Raw genomic sequence first — 13976 nt, 5'->3', positions numbered from 1 at the left:
CCCATTATACAGAGCGAAGTAAGCCAGAAAGATAAAGACCATTACAGTATACTAACACATATATATGGAATTTAGAAAGATGGTAACGATAACCCTATATGCAAAACAGAAAAAGAGACTCAGATGTATAGAACTCTTTTTTAAAGTTTTTATTACTATTATTATTATTCACATCTTCTTTTACTGAAAACATACATTTCACGTTCCTTAGAATTTTTTTTTTTTAGTAACACTGTTAGTTTTCTTGCTGACAAATTTTCAACAGATACAATAAGTTCTAATAAACCTAGGTACAACATAATTATTATGCAAGACTCTACAGACATGTCTGTATTAATCAGAGCAACAAGCTTAAACCACCTTCAACACCAGATATTAATTTAGTGTTGAATATTTCCTAAATAATATAAACCTGAAATTCAGTCTGGCCAGTTTTATATTCCTGAGTACTTATATAAGCACTTACTTTTTTCAAAAGTCAATTAAGTAGAGCTTTTTTTTTTACAAATTACCTTTGCTAATACCATGCATCTACAACACATATAGATACATACAATCACACAAACACAGATGCTTCAAAGTTCTTATTTAAACATTTCAGCCCTGAATCAAGCACAGCAATGTAAAACCCACCAGTTTCAAGAGATTGGATTCAAGTTGAGCTTCTGGCGTGAGTCACGTCCCACTCTTTTCAACCCTATGGACTATAGTCCATCTGGCTTCTCTATCCATGGGATTCTTTAGGCAAGTGTACTGGAGTAGATTGTCATGCCCTCCTCCAGGATCCCCTGACCCGGGGATCAAACCCTCATCTCTTAATATCTCCTGCATTGGCAGGTGGGTTCTTTACCACCTGGTAAGCCCAGATACCAGGTGAGTGATTCTAATTAAAAGATCATGGGCTCAAATGTCAGTCAGGGTTTTGGCTGGGTTCAAGCCCCAATCTGAGGTGCACAGTTTCCATACTTTCTATTAAACAGTTAATCGCCTGATCCCATCGGTCTCTCTCCCCTGGTAATACCATGTGGGTTTGCCTCAGAAGTGTCCTCATGCCCCACCTGGGCACTGCCTGGTCCCGTGGGACCAGTCAGCTCAGACGCCTCTGTTTCTTTCCTAGAGTTGTCCCTCCAAACTACACAAACCTTAAATTCCTTCCGGATTCCATTGCCTAGATACAGGGAAATAAAAATTTGAACATCGGGTAATTCACTCCATTTTAAATTTCCTAACTCATTGTGGACAAACTTGATTATATAACATATTGGTTTCCACCCCCCCCCCCCGCCCTCTTTTTAATTCCTGCTGCCTGAAACCTTCCCAGCCCCAGAGTGTAGGGCCCAGAAGGGCACTGGCCAGGTCTGTACAGCCTGATGCATTTTAGACCCGAGTCTGAGATGACGTCTCCAGTCATGCACTTTGGCCAAGATTTGCACTTATGATTTTAGATGCCATCTCTGCCAAGGCAGTCTCCCAACCAGGGATTAGTGTCCAAAAAGTTGTTGCAAAGGGCTGACACAGAGTGCATCCCTAGCAGTGCTGACAGTGAGCGGGAGTTGGTCTAGCTATAAGCTGGAGATAAGGGGTCAGCACTTGTCAAATCTAAAGTAGATCTTGTCAGCCACACAGGTCTTCTGGGGTTAAGAAAAAGAAAGAAATGAACATAGAATGATAGGAGTAAAAAACTCGAGTCAAGGAGAGGAGTATAGATTATCAAAGCCTGAAGCAATAATTCTGTTTTGGACCTGCTATAGAATGTACGTAAGCATAACCATGAACACCATCTTTCTATAGCAAACTATGCCAATTGTCATTATTCTTCTGGTCCGGACCTAGGTTTCCAATCAGAGCCCTGAAGCATGTAGGGTTGACCAGCCCGATGAAAGTAGGCAGACACCGGCAGAGCATCCTCCCCTGTACTCCTGTCTCACATGGCATCACACAAGCCTGTCTAGGACCAAAACCTAACTCTCATCATTTCTGGCTTTATCACTGTCCCTTTGTGGCTCTCCCGCTGAAACCGTGTAACTCAGATTGGGACAGGAGCCCACGGGCCTTAACTGAGATCGGTTTAACTGAGTCCTGGTTTCAGGACTTAATGAAGCTCAGGTTCTTGATGTCTCCTCACAGAAAGAACTCAGTAAGAGACAAAGTGACAGATAAGAGATTGATTTAATTAGAAACACACTCCATAAACAGAGTTGCGTCATCTCAAAACGCAAGAATGGCCAGTAATGACAATTTTTATGATCAATAAATTATTTTAAAATTAAAATCCTTGTAGAAAAAAACTTACATCTGCTTTGTTTTTGTAGATCAATGCCTAGAAGTGAAATATGACTTTAAAGGGTAAACATTTGTACGATACTTGATCCATTTTTGCCAAATTGCTCTCCAGAAATATAATCTTTTAATGATCTATGACCACACAAGCAGGATATGAAGTTACTGTTTTATCTTTCCTACACTCCTTGCTAGTGCTGGCTCTTATCTCATTTTTCTCCATTAGTATTTGACAGTCGGCAAGATGCTTATCTTTCTTATTTGCATCTTTATATTTGAATAGAAATTTCTTTATATTTGTCAGAATCCTTTTTGCCTTTTGTGTGTTTTGCTCATTTTCTATTCATTAATAGTAGGAATATTCAGCATTTTCCTTAATTTATACTGAAATTTTTTTGGATAAAACTTATCTTCTTCCCTCCCCCTTCAAATTCATATGCCTGCAATGTGGGGGACCCAGGTTCAATCCCTGGGTCGAGAAGATCCCCTGGAGAAGGGATCCCACTCCAGTATTCTTGGCTGGAGAATTTCATGGACAGAGGAGTCTGGAGGCTATAGTCTTTGGGGTCTCAAAGAGTCAGACATGACTGAGTGACAAACACTTTCAACCTGCACCAGTCTGCTCCCTCTTCTCAGAGGCCTTTAAACTAACCCTGGTGTTACCAAATTAGGTCCGGCTGCTGGCCACCCAAAAATCAATACACAAAAGAGACAATACTGGTAGAAAGAAGAGTGGCTTTTAATCTAAATGCCAGCAATCTAGGGGAGATGGTGGACTCAGAGTTCCCCAGAAAAAGCTTCTAAAGATTCTGCTCAGCCATGAGCATTCTTAAAAGGAAAAAGAGAAGTCATCTCAGTTAATCATTGAGATGGGGGTCACAGTCATCACCACCCCCACTGTGTATATGCTGGTAAGCGGGTTGTCAACTTCTTGTGATTTTTCATTAGATGCCATCTAGTTCGATTTGTTCACAATATTACTGAAGGGGAAGCTAGGGAAGAGATTTGGTCATCTGTTAAACACTTATTCTTCAGTTCTACTTCTTTGATCTAGAGAAAGAACCAGCAAGTAAGGCAAGGTGTTGCATAATCACAAGATCTGAAAGATGTGCTTGGGCCTCAGAGGAGTAGAGCGTGGCTGGGGAGGGGGATGCTGGTTTAAGGTTAATTACAATATGGCTCTGCTAAAGGGACAAGAAGACAGGCTTCCTGATAAGGGAGGTTTCCTGCAAAGAGCTCTTTCCTTTCCAAAGCTGTTTGCACTGGGGGTAAGCAGTACCTTTCTGAGGAAGGCAGGGGTGCAGACGGTTGTAAGGTAGCAATTCCATAAGTTATGCACACTATGAAACTTCTTGGCCAGGTCTCCATGCCGCAGCCCCTGTAGCTATCACTCCAGCATCTCCTTCCATGACACCTCCCCCATGTAGCAGAGGAGGGTGTGTCATTCACCCATGTCCAGTTATATAGAAAAGTGTAAAACTAAACCAAAGACCCATCTGAAATATTTTTAATTTATTTATGTATTTTAAATGAAACAAAAATGAATATTTTTCATGATAAAAGGTACAATTCACCAGGAAGATAGACATAATAAACCATTTGACACCTTAATAACAAAGAAACAGATATATAAAGCAAAAATCAGAAGAAATATAAGGGAAAAGAAAAAATATATAATCATAGTGAGACATAGTCATAGACCCATCTAACATTATCTTTCACAAATCAAAACTATAATAAGGTACCACCTTATACCAGTCAGAATAGCCATCAGTAAAAAAAAATCTATAAATAACCAATGTTGGATAGGGTGTGGAGGAAAGGGAACCCTCCTACACTGTTGGTGGGAGTGTTAATTGGTACAACCTTTATGGAAAAAGGTATAGAGATTCCTTAAAAGCTTTGGCCACCTGAGGCAAAGAGCTGACTTATTTGAAAAGACCCTGATGCTGGGAAAGATTGAAGGCAGGAGAGAAGGGGATGACAGAGGATGAGATGGTTAGATGGCATCACTAACTCAATGGACATGAGTTTGGGTAAACTCCAGGAGTTGATGATGGACAGGGAGGCCTGGCGTGCTGCAGCCCATGGGGTCGCAAAGAGTTGGACACGACTGAGTGACTGAACTGAACTGAACTGAAAAAACCAAACAGAGTTGCCATATGATCTGCAGAAAATTGAAGATACCAAGGGAATATTTCATGCAAACATGGGCACAATAAATGACAGAAATAGTAAGAACTTAACAGAAGCATAAGAGGTTGAGAAGAGGTGGCAAGAATACACAGAAGGACTGTACAAAACAGGTCTTAATGACCCAGATAATCACGATGATGTAGTCACTCACCAAGAGCCAGACATCCTTGTGTGTGAAGTCAAGTGGTCCTTAGGAAGCATCGCTACGAACAAAGCGAGTGGAGGTGATGTGACGCCAGCTGAGCTATTTCAAATCCTGAAAGATGATGCTGTTAAAGTGCTGCATTCAGTATGCCAGCAAATTTGAAAAACATAGCAGTAGCCACAGAACTGAAAAGTTCAGTTTTCATTCAATCCTAAAGAAGGGCAATGCCAAAGAATGCTCAAACTACCACACAATTGTATTCATTTCACATTCTGGAAAAGTTATGCCCCAAATCCTTCAAGCTAGGCTTCAGCAGCATATGAACTGTGAACTTCCAGATGTTCAAGCTGGATTTAGAAAAGGCAGAGGAATCAGAGATCAAATTGCCAACATCCGCTGGTTCATTGAGAAAGCAAGAGAATTAAAAACAAAAAAATCTACTTCTCCTTCATTGACTATATTAAAGACTTTGTGTGGATCACAACAAACTGTGGAAAACTCTTAGAGAGGGGAATACAAGAGACCACCTTACCAACCTCCTGAGAAACCTGTATGCAGGTCAAGAAGCAACAGTTAGAACCAGACATGGAACAATGGACTCGTTCAAAATTGGCAAAGAAGTACATCAAGGCTGTATATTGTCACCCTGCTTATTTAACTTCTATGCAGAGTATATCATGTGAAATGCCAGGCTGGATGAAGCACAAGCTGGGATCAAGATTGCCAGGAGAAAGATCAACAACCTCAGATATCCAGATGATACCACTATAATAGCAGAAAACGACAAGGAACTAAAGAGACTCTTGATAAAGGTGAAAGAGGAGAGTGAAAAAGCTGGCTTAACAACTCAACGTTCAGAAAATAAAGATCATGGCATCTGATCCCATCACTTCAAGGCAAATAGATGGGGAAACAAGGGAAACAGTGCCAGAATTTATCTTGTTGGGCTCCAAAATCACTGTGGACAGTGACTGCAGTCATGAAATTAAAAGATACTTGCTCCTTGGAAGAAAAGCTATGACAAACCTAGACAGCATATTAAAAAGCAGAAATATCACTTTGTTGATAAAGGTCTGTATAGTCAAATCTATGGTTTTTCCAGTAGTCATGCACGGATGTGAGAGTTGGATCCTAAAGAAGGCTGAGTGCCAAAAAGTTAATACTTTCGAATTGCGATGCTGAAGAAGACTCTTGAGAGTCCCTTGGACAGCAAGGAGATAAGACCAGTCAATCCCAAAGAAAATCAACCCTGAATACTCATTGGAAGGACTGATGCTGAATCTGAAGCTCCAATACTTTGGCCACCTGATATGAAGAGCCAACTCACTGGAAAAGACTCTGATGCTGAAAAAGATTGAAGGCAGGAGGAGAAGGGGATGACAGAGGATGAGGTGGTTGGATGGCATCACCAACGCAATGGTCATGAGTTCGAGAAAACTCCATGAGATGGTGAAGAACAGGGAAGCCTGGCATGCTGCGGTCCATGGAGTTGCAAAGAGACGGACATGACTTAGTGAGTGAACAAAAATATGACTCAATAATCCCCTCTGGGGCATATATATGGATAAATTGTAATTCAAAAAATACATGCACCCCTATATTCAGAGCAGCCCTATTTATAATATCCAAGACATGGAAATGACCCAAATGTCCATGGACAGATGAATGGATAAAGGAGATGTGGTACATATATACAATTTACTCAGCCATAAAAAGTAATGAAATAATGCCATTTGCAAGAACATGGATGGACCTAAAGACTCTCATGCTAAGTAAAGTAAGTCAGAAGGAGAAAGATAAATACAATATAATATCATTTATGATGTGAAAGTGAAAGTGAAGTCACTCAGTTGTGTCCAATTCTTAGTGACCTCATGGACTGCAGCCTGCCTGGCTCCTCCATCCATGGGATTTTCCAGGCAAGAGCACTGGAGTGGGCTGCCATTGCCTTCTATATCATCTATATGTGGAGTCTAATATATGACACAAATGATCCTATCTATGAAACAAATTGACACATAGAGAACAGACATGTGGTTGTCAAGGGGGAGAGAGGAGAGGAGAGGATGGATTGGGAATTTGGGATTAGCTGATGCAAATTATTAGGTATAGGATGGAGAGACAGCAAGGTCCTACTGGATGGCACAGGGAACTGTTGCAGGGAGGGGAACCCCTTTGAGGGCCTGAGGCTTGTCTAACACTCAGAACTGTACTGTCCAGGGGGACGCTCATGTTAACAGGCGAGAGACTTCCCTGGGAAGGGGTACACAGGTGAAGAACAGGAGAGAAAGGGAAGCCGGGAGAACCTCTCTGCCACGTGATCACAGTCTCGGGCTTTAGGATGATGGGATTGGTTTCCAGCTTGTCTCCAGCCAGTTGTTCTGATGTAGGGTCCTTCCTGGTGGTGACACATCCCCCAACCAAGACGGGTTCCAGCGAATATGATTCTGGGAATTTGCTGGGACATATGGAACGGCCTCTCCTGTCTTCTTTGGACTTTTCATGAATTCCTCCAGTTGGTGGTGGCTTATTACTTCCATATTCCTTACTAGGACTTCCTGTTTACTCATGCAAATGTTTAGTATGGAGCCTGGCCTGGTCAGGGGGCTTCAGTCAATATGAAAGCTGAAAAAACTACATTCAATATTCTGTGATAAACTATAATGGAAATGAATATGAGAAAGACTGTGTGTGTGTGTGTGTGTGTGTGTGTGTGTAACTGAATCACTTTGTTGTACAGCAGAAACTAACACAACTTGTAAGTCAACTGTATTTCAATAAAAAAAATTTAAATAAAATAAAATATCACCCTTCAATATCTGATAAAGACCCTGAAGCCTGCCAGAGGCTTCTTTCCTGCTCTCATGCATGAAGCTATTGCTGCTGGTGCTGCCCCTATAAGCTGAGTCAAGGGTCTTAATCAGGACATTCTGAATTCAGTATTATTCTTAGTGTCAGCTGCTGGAACCATTTATCCTAAGGACCTCCTCTTCCAAATTCACTGATGTGGCACCAGCTATTTCAGTGCTTGGCAGTTGAAGCAAAGAACCAACAAATTTCTATGAGTTGACAGGCTCAATTTGGTAGGGTAAGTCTCTCTAATGTCCACACCAGGAATGAAAGGTTTTTGCCTCAGTTTGGTACAAGCCAATTTGTTTGACTGGGGCACCCTGTTGGAGAAAAGAATTGTTGTTGTATTCTACCTGATTTGGGAACTGGTTTTCTGGTTTTGGTTTTGATTTTGTGATGCATCAATGTTAGAATATGTTTGTGCTTTGGGGGTTGGAATGTGCTTGTCTTTTTTCTTTCAGTATTATTAAACTTATAAACAGGGTTTCCCTGTTTATAGGGCTCAGCAGTAAAGAATCCACTTGCAATGCAGGAGATGCAAGTTTGATCCCTGGGTTGGGAAGATCCCCTGGAGAAGGAAATAGCAACTCACTCCAGTATTCTTGCTTGGAGAGTCCATGGACAGTGGAGCCTGGTGGGCTTCAGTCCATGGAATCACAAAAGAGTCAGACACAACTTAGCAACTAAACAACAAACTTATAAAAATGGGAAATACTCCATCTACCCCAAAGGAGAGCCCTTTGAGGAGTATATGAAATAAATGGGCAAAATAGCCATGAACTTTTGACTAAGAGACATGATATACTATTGTAAAAGGGTGTTAGGATCAGAAGAGTGATGGCCCCTGAATGGCCCACTAAATTAATACATGATCTCACAATTAGAAGTGTTTTGCAAAAGAGTAGGGAAAAGAGATGAGTCCGTATGTAGAGTGTTTACACTATTGCATCAGGAGGAAAAGAAGTCAGAGGGCTGCCACCTTATGGGGCAGTAGTCTGAAAGGAAACCTGAAGGGAAGCTGTTTGACAAGGGGAAGAGGGAGAAAGTGAGAGCCGGATATACTGCTTCAGATTCTAAACCCTGGCCTGCTGCTGAGCAAGCAGGCCACACCAGCGCTTGTCCCAGCTGCCACCCTCCATGTGCACGTACTCACTCCGTTCACTTCCTGTTTCCCCTACCTATGGGAACTGAATAGAAGTTTCTATGTTAACCCTGGAGCACAGAGACCGGGTTTAATGTCACCATCTAAGGCCCAGCAGGGCCCCCAATTTGAGCAGGAACCACTTCTGCAGCAGGGTGATTTCCCGTGTGCCAGTGCCCTGTTAGAGGCCGAGGGACTGCCTTGGACTTGAAGCATCCAATTCTAATTTCCCCTAAGGAGCCTCGGGTAACAGACAGTGAGGAGCAAGTTGACTAACTTCCTAATAGGTACAAATGCCACATATTGTGTGGTAAGCACCAAAGTGGCACAGAAAACATCTCAATCTATTCTGGTAATGAGAGTTTATGGAGAAGTTCAAAACTGTTTGTTCTTACAACCTCTAGAATGCCAGCAAGGGGACCTCACCCTGAAATATAGCTTCTTATATATACCAGAGTACCCAGTCCCTTTTGGGAAAGATCTTTTGTAAATTAAATGCTCAAGTAATTCTTTTGCCAGAACAATTTGACATCAGAGTCAAACTGTAGGACACTTTAAGCCTACAAACAGTGCTCATGGAAACCCTGGGGAAGGAAGCAAAGTCATCCTAGGAGGAACTTGCCTGCACCTTTGAGATGCAAGTGGCCCATCTGGTCTCCTCATGAATGAATCTTCACCTCTGCCATTTTTTTAAATGCAAATTTTGAAAAAAGGGTAAAGTAGTTTAGAAAGGGACAAGTCAAGGGTATATAGAAATCCTAAGTCTCTCTTCTGTAAATATTTAGCCATCTAGACAAGTAAGCTTCGTTTGTTCCATTTGCCAGAAACCTAATTTTAATACTTCTTTTGTAAACTGGTGGGTTTTACATTGTTGTATCTGACTCAGGGCTGAAATTTTGAAATAAGAACATGAGGTATCTCTGTTTCTTTGTGTTTGTATATGTCTTTGCCTTTGGATAACATTGCTGAGACTAATTTATAAATGAGCTCTATTTAATTGGCTTAAAGAAAAGTTCACTTCAGTTCATTCACTCACTCAGTCGTGTCCGACTCTTTGCAACCCATGGACTGCAGCATGTCAGGCTTTCCTGTCCCTCACCAACTCCCAGAGCTTGCTCAAACTCATGTCCATCGAGTCAGTGATGCCATCCAGCCATCTCATCCTCTGTTGTCCCCTTCTCCTCCCTCCTTCAATCTTTCCCAGCATCAGGGTCTTTTCCAATGAGTCAGTTCTTTGCACCAGGTGGACAATCACCACCTTAGATGACCTGATTGTAAGCCATTCTTCAGCTTCCTAGGAGGCTCATGTGGGCCCTAGGAGGCTCATGTTAGTAAGGATTAGAAAGGGGCTGCTGTTCAGGGATCCCACCCAAACAAGAGGCTGCAAATCAAACAATTCTAAATACAAGAGAAATTAAGCTAAACTGGTTTCAGATTCATGTGAACTGGGAAATATTCAATATTAAATTAATACCTGGTATCAAAATATTTGTTGATCTAATTGATATACACCTGTCTTTAGAGTCATCGACATTAAGTAAAAGACTTTCACTGCACCTAGGTTTAATAGAAGTTAAATGAAATCTTGTTATATCTGTTGCAAATTTTTCAGCAGGAAAAATAACTTGGTGTGTTGAAACTTTAAAGTTAAAGTGAGTAAGTAAGTAAAGTAAGTGAGATAAGAGGTTTTTTATAAACTCTATAGGAATAATTATGTTCTCAAAATTATCTAAAATAAACTCTCTAGATTTTGCTAACTATTACTTCTTGGTTTTTAAGAGTTGGGGATTCTAATTTAAATGTTTAATTAAAACTGCTGACAATAATAAAACATTTCACTATACAGTAGGAAAGTGTCATACATGTTTTGAATAAAAAGAGTTTTGTGTATGGTCAGTCTGAGATTGGATTAAACTTAATTTAGTAAATGAATTCTTGAAAGTAAGTTGGCACAAAACTTGAATTTGGCTTTCTTCTCTGTAAGAAGACAAGTTTTCTCAAAATGTTGAACTGCCTTTAATAACAGATTTTAAGTTTCTTTACCTTTTAAGCTATTAGTTCTGTATTTGCCTTTGAAATCTTTTGTTGGTACTTTGGCTAAGTGAGTAACTACTTACTGTTTTACGGTGACCTATGCTCCTATCTGACTGAGTGTTCTATCTAGACTCTTTTGAAATTTTCTTTGGTGGCGGGGGGTTGGGGGGGTGGGGGGGGTGGGGGGGTTACAAAACTTCCTAAATCAATTCTGTTGTTCTTTTGGCTTCTAGCTAACTTTGGGAGGCTTCAAAGGGCTGAAACATCCCAAAGAAAGAAAGTTTCATTGTTATGTTAAATTACATGGGAAGTATTGTCAAATGAATATATTGTATATTAGGTTATATTGTATAGTAAATGTTACTAATATAGATATTCTAGAAGTTATATAAAGTTTCTAAAATTTGTACATGTCCTGATATAATGTTACAATATTGTTATCTTGAAAGGTTAAGCTCCTTTGCCAAGAAAAATTGTAATCAGATCTTTAACCTTCCCTTTTAAAAACAAACATGAGTTTCTCATAGCCTTTAGATAATACCAGTGGACTGAGTAGCAAATGGGAACCTGATTACTTCATCCAAATCAATGGGAATTAGCTATATGCAACTGAATGAACTGAGAAATATGCTTTATAAGTTATTGACTTTGGGAAATATACTAACCTTAATGTTTGTTTTCCAGAAAGGGGAAAATAAAAAAACCCCTTATGCTGTAACCTACAAGCTGATAAAGTGTGTCCATATAAACAAAGATAAAATATTTATCCTCTTCTATCTGATCCTGCCAAATTTGGATCAGCTTCTCAACTGGCTCACCTGTGGGTTTGATATTTCACATGTATATGGTGCACGTGGATATATGGCAGGTGTCTGGAAGACACACACCTTCTTTCCTTACAAAGTGATGATTTGGCGGGTGTTTTTTTTTGTTTGCTTGTTTTTTTGTTTCTTTTTGGCCTAAAAGCCACTTACTTTTTTCTGCCAGGAGCATTTCTAACGTCACGAGCGGAGTTAACAAATGAAGAGAACGCACTTGGGCCAGGGCACTCTGCACCCCACGTGCAGGCCAGCCTGCCAGGCCCTCAGCACTGGGCGGGCCAGGCTCGTGTGGCCGGCAGGGGAGCCTCCCGCGGGAAGGGCCCAGGGGCCAGGGGGGAGCCTCCCGCGGGAAGGGCCCGGGCCGGCGGGGAGCCCCACTCTGTGGTGACAAGGAGGGCAGACAGCAAGAGCTGGTGGGAGTCTGGAGGCTGTTGACGGTAAGCAGCCCGCCTCAGCACCGGTGTTTCTCGGGCTGTTTGAGCTCTTGGCGAGCGTGTGCTGCGCAGGGTCTCAGGCTCTCTGGTGATGAGCCTGGAAGCCGCCCTGGAGCCAGTCAGGACTGCACAGTACCGGGTGGGACCTGCTCTGAACAAGTGTTCCTCACCAGCTCTAGCCAGGCCCCACGAACCTTCGTGTGGACTCGGCCTCGGCCGGCCGCCACCTATGAAGCCATGAGAAGACTGACCTAGTTTCCAACAGCCCCACTGCCTCCCCGGGTTAGCCCTGGGCCCTTCCCCAATGTGCCCGCCTGAGAAAACCCAGCCAAAGGAATGCGCTGCTTGGTCCATCCTGCAGGTAGGGCCCTGTGTCTGCGGGAGCCTAACTGTGATAGAGGCTGGCTGACCCCCCGGGGGGTTACAGGACGGCCCTCCTTCCCCACTCCTGTAACCTGCCCCTTTCCTGCCCCTCCTGAGCGCCCCCTCCCTCTCCCCACCCCCTCCTCCCTCAGCACCCCCTCTGCCCGCGCCTTCCCTCATCCTGCCTTTAAAATGCTCAGTTACCTCCAAGCTGATAGACATGGAGCTCAGTTCACTCTGGGCTCTTTCCCTGTGACCACAGCGTGTTCCTGAGGAAAGCCTGTCCTTACCCCCTCTAATGGGAGTCTAGTCTGTTACTGCTGGATCCAAGTGCAGAGAGCCTGCCCAGCACACTCCTGCCACTGACCCCGCTGACATGCCATTTTCCTCTCTGAGGCTTTGGAGCAGGAGTTGGCTCTGCTTTCTTTGTTTTACTGAGTTTCAGTCTCTTCGCACGTGGCCACCGTGGTCAGCCAGGCCAGCAGCATCCTCCGTGTGGAGGTCCTAACTGCGAGCCCATCACAGGCCAGCCTGAGCGCCCGCCCCCGGGGGTGGCCACTGGCTTTGCACCCAGTCGCCTCTTTGGGCCCAGCGGCTCTGCCTGCCCTGTGATGTACCCTCGTGTTCTCAAGGATCTGCCCTGACCTTGCCCTCTTCCTGTCAACCGGGGTCTTCCCTGGAACTTAGTTTCACCTTGTCCTTCACAGTGACTGCTGGGCCCCATGTTCGCCCCACGCCAGCCCTGCCACTGGCCCTGGGGAAGGGCATCACATGTCCACCCCTGCTCAGAGCCAGGCCCCTGGGACACGGGCAGTCAGGATATTCGGTGGCCGCATCCAGGGTGCTCCAGTGACCCTTTGGACTAGAATAATGATGCTCCAGAGTTTCCCGAGCACCCTCCAGGCAAAGCACTGCGTCTGGAGCTAAGGACTCTGGGGGAGGGCTGTGCTTCTCTGCATTTCGTAGATAGCAAGAGAGTCTATAAGAGGCGAGCTAGTTCCTGAAGACCGCAGAGCAGTGGTGCTGGGTTGGGGGGAGTCCCTCCCTGAGGGGCTGCCCTCAGAGATGACCCCTTGGCACGTGTGGCCACCACGGTGGCTCCAGTTCATATCCGATTCCTCTTGAGCTGAAGGAACCAATTCTCAAGCTCCCCTGATGTGCTGGGCCTCCCCTCCGGCATTTGCTTCTCCTTGTGGGACAACAAGCTACTGTACACTTAGCCACTCAGAATGACACCTACTGATCATCTCTCAGCTTTGGTGAACCAGGGTTCTGGACACAGTTAGCAGGTCCTCTGCTCAGGGGGTCAGCAGGCTGAGATGAAGGTGTCAGCGTGGACTGTGGTCTCACCTAGGGCTGGAGTTCTCTTCCAAGCTGCCTGGTTCTCAGGAGAACTCACTTCCCTGTGACTGTGAGACTGAGATCTGCATACTCTTGCTGATGTCCGCTGGGGTAACTCAGCTCCCAGAGGTCGCTGTCAGGTCTGAGCCAGGCAGCCCTCCAGTTAAGGCATGGAACCGACTTCTCCAGGGCCAGCAGGACGGCTTCCTTATTTAGGAAAGTGAAAGTCGCTCAGTCATGTCCGACTGTTTGTGACTCCATGGCCTATACAGTCCATGGAATTCTCCAGGCCAGGATACTGGAGTGGGTATCCTTTCCTTTCTCCAGGGGATCTTCCCAACCCAGGGATCGAACCCAGGTCTCCCGCATTG

This window comes from Odocoileus virginianus, chromosome 16 (genome assembly GCF_023699985.2).
Source record: "Odocoileus virginianus isolate 20LAN1187 ecotype Illinois chromosome 16, Ovbor_1.2, whole genome shotgun sequence".
Taxonomy (NCBI): Eukaryota; Metazoa; Chordata; class Mammalia; order Artiodactyla; family Cervidae; genus Odocoileus; species Odocoileus virginianus.
The sequence above is the reverse complement of the archived record's forward strand: the minus strand, read 5'-3'. Positions refer to the sequence as shown.